The sequence below is a fragment of the Nematolebias whitei genome, chromosome 15 (genome assembly GCF_014905685.2).
Source record: "Nematolebias whitei isolate Nwh7 chromosome 15, NemWhi1, whole genome shotgun sequence".
Lineage (NCBI taxonomy): Eukaryota > Metazoa > Chordata > Actinopteri > Cyprinodontiformes > Rivulidae > Nematolebias > Nematolebias whitei.
In genome coordinates, this window is record NC_056512.1 from 44,943,253 (window position 1) to 44,951,086 (window position 7,834).

At 39.7% G+C, this 7,834-nt stretch overlaps 1 protein-coding gene across 1 annotated transcript in view; it reads right to left on the reverse strand.

Annotated features, from left to right (window-relative positions):
- Positions 1-2,490, reverse strand: part of stat5a (signal transducer and activator of transcription 5a) — an 83,826-nt gene extending 81,336 nt beyond the window's left edge. Inside the window, exon 1 of the mRNA XM_037689273.1 lies at positions 2,370-2,490. The gene's annotated coding sequence lies outside the window, so the exon portion shown is untranslated. The remainder of the gene's footprint in view (positions 1-2,369) is intronic.
- Positions 2,491-7,834: the final 5,344 nt, after the last annotated feature.

Genomic DNA, 7,834 nt, shown 5'->3' on the forward strand with positions numbered 1-7,834 from the left:
GATGGATGGATGGATGGATGGATGGATGGATGGATGGATGGATGGATTAACGGAGTATCACGTGCCTCACTGAAAGGATTGTAATGAAACTCTCAGAAAATAATCAATGGATGCACAACTACTTTTTTAACTGCTTGAGTCAACAAAATTCAAGATGGCCACCGCAGCTAATCAACATTAGCCCACACAAAACTAGCCATGACTGTGCCAGTTTTACAAATATTCAGCTAAAGTTTGGTGTGGTAGTAGCTCAGCATGAACCTCAACTTGTAGTCTGAATGGTAATGGATCCCAACCCTGGTCCCTGAGGAACACCTTCCTGCATGTTTTAGTTGTTCCTCTGCTCCAACACACCTGGTTTGAATGAAATGGTGATTAACAGGCTTGTGCTAAACTTAAGGAAGTAATTAAACCACTGAATCAGGTGTGTTGGAGCAGAGAAACAACTAAAACATGCAGGACGGTGTTCCTCAAGGACCAGGGTTGGGAACCACTGTTTATGTTAGACTTGAGGTTAAAACTTTGGAATCCACTCTCCGGTTGTTAGCAAAACATTTTATGAAACACTGATTCAAATGAAAGCATGTGCATCCGCAACTGATGAACTTATGGACTTCGCCCAGTTCAAGATGGCCGCCACAGCTAACTGACCTTAGCTCTGCTTCAATGAATTTTACCGATACTGAGCTAACATTTTGCGCGGCCGACATTCATAACAGAAACTCCAACTGCGAACAGATCTTGCAAGATGTTGCAACATTGCATGAGACTGCACAGAACGATATTTACAAAGTGTGACCTAAACAACTACAACTTTGTCATTTATCAACATGCCCTGATCTTAGTCTTATAATATAATATAATATATAATATTCATAGCAATTTGGATCCAAACAGAGATGGACATCAACTAACTTTCCCCACTGCTGCGATGAGAGGAAACTCCAAACAAACTCATAAATCGACAGATGTGTGTGACAGTGTGTGTGTGTGGAGGGCATTATCATTGTAGGCTCTTCGAATTAGAACAAGATTATCAATGATCTTGAGACACGCGTGTATCAGCCTGTTTTTAGTGGTAAACAACACAAATGTGGGCTATTCCAACGAGCTAAAAAGCTAACAAAAGATATCAGGAAGGTGAAATCCCTGCTGGTGGGCTGAAGTGAATAATCACAAATAAACAAGCGCACATGAACTCTTACTCTTAGAAATGACACAGACACATCAAAGCATTTGTGACATTCAAAAATTCTGTTTGTAAGCTTCCACAAACACCAAGGTCTCCATTCACTAGCTGCGCCTGGCAGCACCAACAGGCTGCTTTGTTCTGACTTTCCTGAACAACCTTTTCAGGTTGGTTTTTTCAGGCGGCCATGTAACTGCAAGCACACATGGAACAGGCGTTGCAACATACGTGTGTTAACTATTGCTCAAATGAACTGCAGAACGTCCATTCATATTGTAAGCTTTTGATGTTTCCACTGTGCGCATCGCATAATGTAAAAAAATTAATAAATAAACAGTTCAATCTTATTTAGATGTTCGATTTTACAATATATATGTTTTAAACAGAGTAAAAGGGGAAAGTGCACATAGAAAAGACAGCCCAGTTGTTGACATATAAACATTGCTGTGTTGCTGCTGGTCTTGCACTTTAAACTGCTGTGCATGAATTCTGGAGGGGGCGGTTAATCGGTTGGACGATTTTTTTTTTAATCAGCGATATATTTTTTAAAATAATCGGCCATAGTTGTGCATACAACTTTCTGTGAGTAAACAAAAGCACATGTTGGCAACCAGTCACTAATTTCCTTATATTATTTTTAATTTAAGGACCATTTATTTATGCAACAGTAAAAGTTACTAAATGCGTGGGTTACTTTTATTAATTTATGTTTGTCAACGTTCATCTTTTTGAATTTTAAAACCAATTTAACCCAGAGGCATGATCTTAATGTATTCCAAAGTTCCTTTAAAGCACTTTCGACCGAGGCCATTCGGTTCAACCTACAGTTCATATATTCTCATTGAGCTCGCCTACCTTCAAAACAACACGTTAGCGTGCGTGAAAAGCCCGTGACAGCCGTTGAGCAGACTCGGCTCGTGTCTCAGGAGAACCTGCCTGTTGCTTCAGCAGGAGAACAGGAGGGAAAGTAGGACGCAAACAAACAAACACGAACCATCTCCCTCCGAACACCGAACCGCAGCGTGTTCGGGCCGGACTCGCGCTTTGTTGACAAAGCGCTGTCACAACATTATTTCGCAACGAAGAAGAAGAAGAGTGGCGCGAGAGAGACGGACAGGCGCGAGGACGAGCACCTCCTCCGCCTCCTCCCCTGGCTCCAGGCGCCCTCGGCGGCACTCACCTCTGCGGAGCGACCAAACTTGTTCTCCTTTTTTCATAAAACGAAGCCGAGAGTCTTCCAACGCGACGCGAGTAAAGCTCCGTGCGTCAGTTGCTCCCCACAGTTCACGCGCTCTGAGCCTCGCTCTGTCTCTGACACATAACCCCGCCCACTTCCGGCGGTGCTTCTACGTCTGACGGTTCCTGCAGGGACGGATCTCCTCCAGCCCGGAGCAACTTCTGTCATTTATTAACCCCACGGCCCCCCCGCATCATAAACATGTTGTCATCTCTATAGACTTCCATATATATATATATATATATATATATATATGCACATATATGTGTTTGTGGAGTAGATCTGTCTACAAAAACAGCAGCTTTGTTAAAAACAGAATTTTAAAGAAAGAACTAAACCATCAAAATATGAATCACTTTGAAAGTTCTGTATTACCACAATAAATCTAATAATAATATTAATACAGTATTACTATTTTTTTTATCAAAACCTATAAAACTAATATAAACCTTATTCCACTTATTGCTCTACTGATGTTAAATAGCGCCACCCTCTGGTGCTGTTCTATTAAACATGTCCCGGTAATGCAGGGCTCTGCAACTTTTACCATTTCTGCCACTTCATTCACTAAATTAAATTTGTCCAGAGCCGCAACAACTTGCAACAACTGTGATTATCAACTGGTGGCCCATGGACCAGTTTAGGTTTGTTGGAGGAGACTTTTGGGACCAGCGGGGTGACATAAAGCTAAAAATATCTAATGATTCTTAACATTTATTGATGTTTTTACAATTTAAGACAGATAAAAATACTGGATTCTTTTAAAGAGGGGGGGAAACATGAACTGCAGACCTATGTATTTTTTTAATTTTGAAGAAAAAATTATTAAGTATAGAAATAAAGCAAAAAGTTAAAGTATATGCAAAAGAAATGAAACCAGCTAAAACTACCAGTAGTACTTTTGTTGTTGTTTGTATAACAACCAATAAAATTCAGTTTCATGTTAGTTTTGGTCAAAGCTTAAAGAGCCTCTGCAGAGTGACCAAAGAGCCACATGTGGCTCCAGAGCCGCAGTTTGCAGACCCCTGCAGTAATGCATTAAAATCGACAACGTTCACTTTTTTTAATTAAAGATCTAACATTCATGAAGGAATGCATGTCACCCGCCGTCTTTTTATGCCAGTTTTAAACCGAGTTCATGTTCATTCATGCTGAGGAGCTATGGTATTAAAACCATGCATGTTAGGCTGCCTTCAGGTCCAGACCTCCCTTACAGAAGAGAGACTGTGATCTCAGTGGGACTTGCATGGTTAAATAAAGGTTAATAAAAAAAAATAATGTTTTTTTTTTTTTTTTTTGCAAACAGCAGTTGACTGTCAAAATTAATATCCAGTATTTATTGCTTGCACTATGCAGATGACTCTCAGCTACTAAAACACCAAATTCCAGCTCAACATCTGTAAAATCAACTGTGTTACGACCTTTTTTTGTGTTGGCTTATGTTGATTAGCTGTGGCGACCATCTTGGATTTAACTGACTTCAAACGGTAACCAGTCGTAGATGAACATTCATTTATCTTCTGAACATTTCAATCAAATCCATCCTGTGGTTCACGAGATATTTTGCTAACAGAAAAAAATGAATTGGATCCAACAGTTAATGCTAATGTTTCAATCAAATACCTTGCCCAGTGAGTAGCAGTTGAAGTATGTGTTGGGTATGACTCTCAGTTACCACCACACCAAATTTTAGGTGAAGAACTGTAAATTTGATGGAATTATAGTCAATTTAGTATATTTTACGTTCAGTCGGCTGTAGCGGCCATCTTTACTTTACTTGGTTTAATCAGTTATAGATGTACACTCAATGATTATTTCCTAAATGTTTCGTTAAAATGGATTCATTGATGCATAAGATATTTTGCTAACAGACACTTAAACACAGTCAGAGGCAAAAATGTTTTTTTGTTGCAGGTAAGATTTGCTTTTATACATATTACATGCAGCTATTTATTGTTTAGTTATTTTAATTTAGGTTTTAATTGGTTTATTTTTTTCTCTAACCATGATTAGTTTGTTAACGTCAGAGAAAGACCGTCTCTGGATATTAGATGCAAATCTTATGTACAATGTTTTACACTGTTTCTCGGCTGTGGCTTAGAAAAATCCAGGGTTTGTTTCAGTGATTGTAATGAGAAAAAAAGTGTTCCACATTCTTATAACCACGCGGGGGAAAGCCTTAATTTATGGGAAGTGTCACTGGGTCTGAACACACACCACAGCTGCAGCCTGATGCTCTGGTTTGATCGGCTGCAGGCCGTGACAGAGAGGTGACAGTTGCTTCCTCAAACAGCTGAGTCAGCAGCCACTGATGGTAAGGGCTGTGCATCTCCTTCAGCCCGCCTATTTTTATTCACCATACTCAAAAGAAACCTGAAACAAACGAGGCAGAGCGAGCTGCGATGCTGAAACTGCCTCCTTCCTGTTTGTTTTAACCGGTTGCCCTCAGCGGTCCTGTATTCTCAAGCAGACTCGTGGGAATCCCAGCAGTCACACGACTGCGATCTAAATCTTTGCTGTCCTGTAGAACACGATAAAAAGAAAAATGGAGTTTCCAGTCAGGGAAGTCCAGCAAACGTAACATAAGTCAAGAAAGATTTATTTTTAACGGCAGTGAAAAGTTCTCACGTTTATTTCAGTGCTTGGGTCATTGTGAACTCAAGTTTTTGTTCTGTATGGAACACAAACTGCAGTTCTTTTATTTGACAAGAGCTAAACAGAAGCCCTGAGTTCTTCAGGAATTTAATCTATCAAATTAAAACATGCTTTTTTTTTTTTTTTTGCCTGTCTACACTTTTAGATTCTGTCTATTTTCTTTTGGCAAAATTAAGAATAAAGTTTAAAATCTGACATGCAAAGCTCTCAACAAACACGCACCCTCTTCAATGGAAGGTCTAATTGTTCTGTATCGTCCAAACAGAGAACTTTAGATAAATAACTGTTACAGACGTTTCATTGTGATGTATGTGATGTGTTACATGCAACCGTGGTTCAATCTGAAGCTGGATGTTTTGGACTGAACTGGATTGTGGACGGCACAGTTGGTAGAGTTGTCACCGCTCAGCGAGACAGTCGTCAGATTGAATCCGGACCAGGGGGCCATTCTGGGTGGACTTTGCATGTTCTGTCCGTGCATGCGTGGGTTTTCTCCAGGTACTCCGGTTTCCTCCCACAGACCAAAAACATGCACGTTAGACTGATTGGTAACTCTAAATTGTCCCTAGGTGAGCGTGAGACAGTGAATGGCTGTCTCCGTGTGTCCCTGTGATGGACTGGACACCTGTCTTAGGTGTACCCTCTCACACAGTGATGGCTGCACATGGGCACCAGTGACCCCCGTGACCCAAAAAGGAAGAAGCAGGTAAAGATCGTGGATGGATTTTTCTTTGAATTGTGCCCTGAGATTTATTTTGTTGTGAATTGGTTCTACATAAATAAAAGAACTAAAGCAGGATTATTCAACTCAACTGCTCAGGGGGCACAGTCACTGAGCGCCAGCAGCCCAGGGGCTCGACATCCTGCAGTAAAGTCATTCTGTAAATAAACTAAGTACAATGTTACCAATTCTTATCAATCAGTTACCTTTTAAATTTGTTTATGGCATTGAATCATGAATGCAACAAACCAAACCCAGACCCCCACCACCACAACTCCTCCAAATGTTATTTTTATGAACTCAGTGGTGGGCTGGACTGAAGCACCCGCGGGCAGGAAGGGGCCCGTGGGCCGCCAGTTGAACAGCCTTGTGGATTCTCTGTCCATACTGGTCTCCCTCTAAACAACTGCATTCACTGTAGCTCCCATTGCAAACATGTTTGTTACGAGGCCACAGATTTTTCAGACCCAGTTACAGAATCTGTTGAAATTGTCCTTAGATTTATTTTAAGAACAAAGCGAACTTCAGTAAAACAGCTGGATCACTATCCTGACACACAGCAGCACCAAGGAACAGCAGCCACCAATTTGTTCCTGCTTTACTAGATCAGGGCTTTTCAACTGGCGGCCCGCGGGCCACCTCCGGCCAGCGGGTGACCTTAGTCCGGCCCACCAAGGAGTTCCTAAAAAAATAATAATTGGTGGTGGTGGTGGTGGGGGGTGTCTGGGATTGGTTTGGGTTCGGTTTACTGCATTAGTGCTTCAATGCAACAAAATAAACAAATTAAAAAAGTAACAGATCATTGTAACACTTGGTTTATTTACATAATGACTAATTGCTGGACGTCCGGCCTCTGGGCTGCCGGCTTGTTTATTGAATAGTATTAAACGCAGTTTTTCCTCATGTGAAGTCTTAATTTTTTTAAAGATTTTCTGACATTTCATCTAGATTAGTACAAACATAATGTCCACAGCATCCGCTCTGTATTTATCCTCCTGGTTTTACAGCAAACGGACAACGTGCAAACACAGCAGAACATTTTCTCAGATTTGGTGCCTTGTGCTGATCTGTGTGCCGCTTTCTACTCGCTCACTGAAACTGTGGATGCGTTTACATGCATTTGGTATACAGCTATTAAAAAGTTTATCAAAAAGACAAACTTTGCAGAAAAGCACTGGACCAAATTGTGCACATATTTTCTCGATCATCAGGTGCTCGTGTGCAAACTACGAGAAAAGAATGTATCCAAGAAGTCTGAAGCGAATGATGCAGTTTCACTGAAGCTGCACTAGTTTTTAAAAAAGGTTTCTTTGAAGCACAAAAACATTTAGATGATTTATTTAACTGGGGATTTTTTTTTTGGCTGTGAAACTAAAAAAATATGAAGTGAAACTCAATCCTCAGTTGCTCATAAAATCACACATTTTACATCTGATCATCCAAACAATTAAACATTTAATTACAAATTTTAATAGCCAATCCAATTTATATGTTCACACATGACAGTATTTAGGTGAAAAACAGTGTGCCACATTTACAGTTACAAATACTAATTCATACAACAGGGAAGAAAAAAGGCGGAACATTTAAGTGACAAAAATACTTTTACTGCTTGAATCACTCTTCGTTCAGTGAGATATGGATCATATCTAAACGCAATCTTACAGAACCCTTGGGACCAAGGTTTGGTTTATGATGCAACTCATTTGGCAGAGACACTAATTTAAACCAGTGCAATTCTTAAAACAGCACGTAGCTTATTCAAAAACTGCAATTCCTTATTCAAAGAATAAAACACAAACATTTAAAATGTCAATAAACAAAATATTCTCAAAAATACCATTTCATATATGTATATATATATATATATAAAGGATTATATTTTTAAAGGTATCTAAAACAAAGAAAAAAGGAAGAACAAAGTCATCAAAAACAAACATAGGACAGAACGACAATAAAAGCTTAGAAGTGATTGTTTTTTAAAAGAACAACTTTCCTTTTCTTTAAAAAAAAAAAAACATTTTCTATGTTG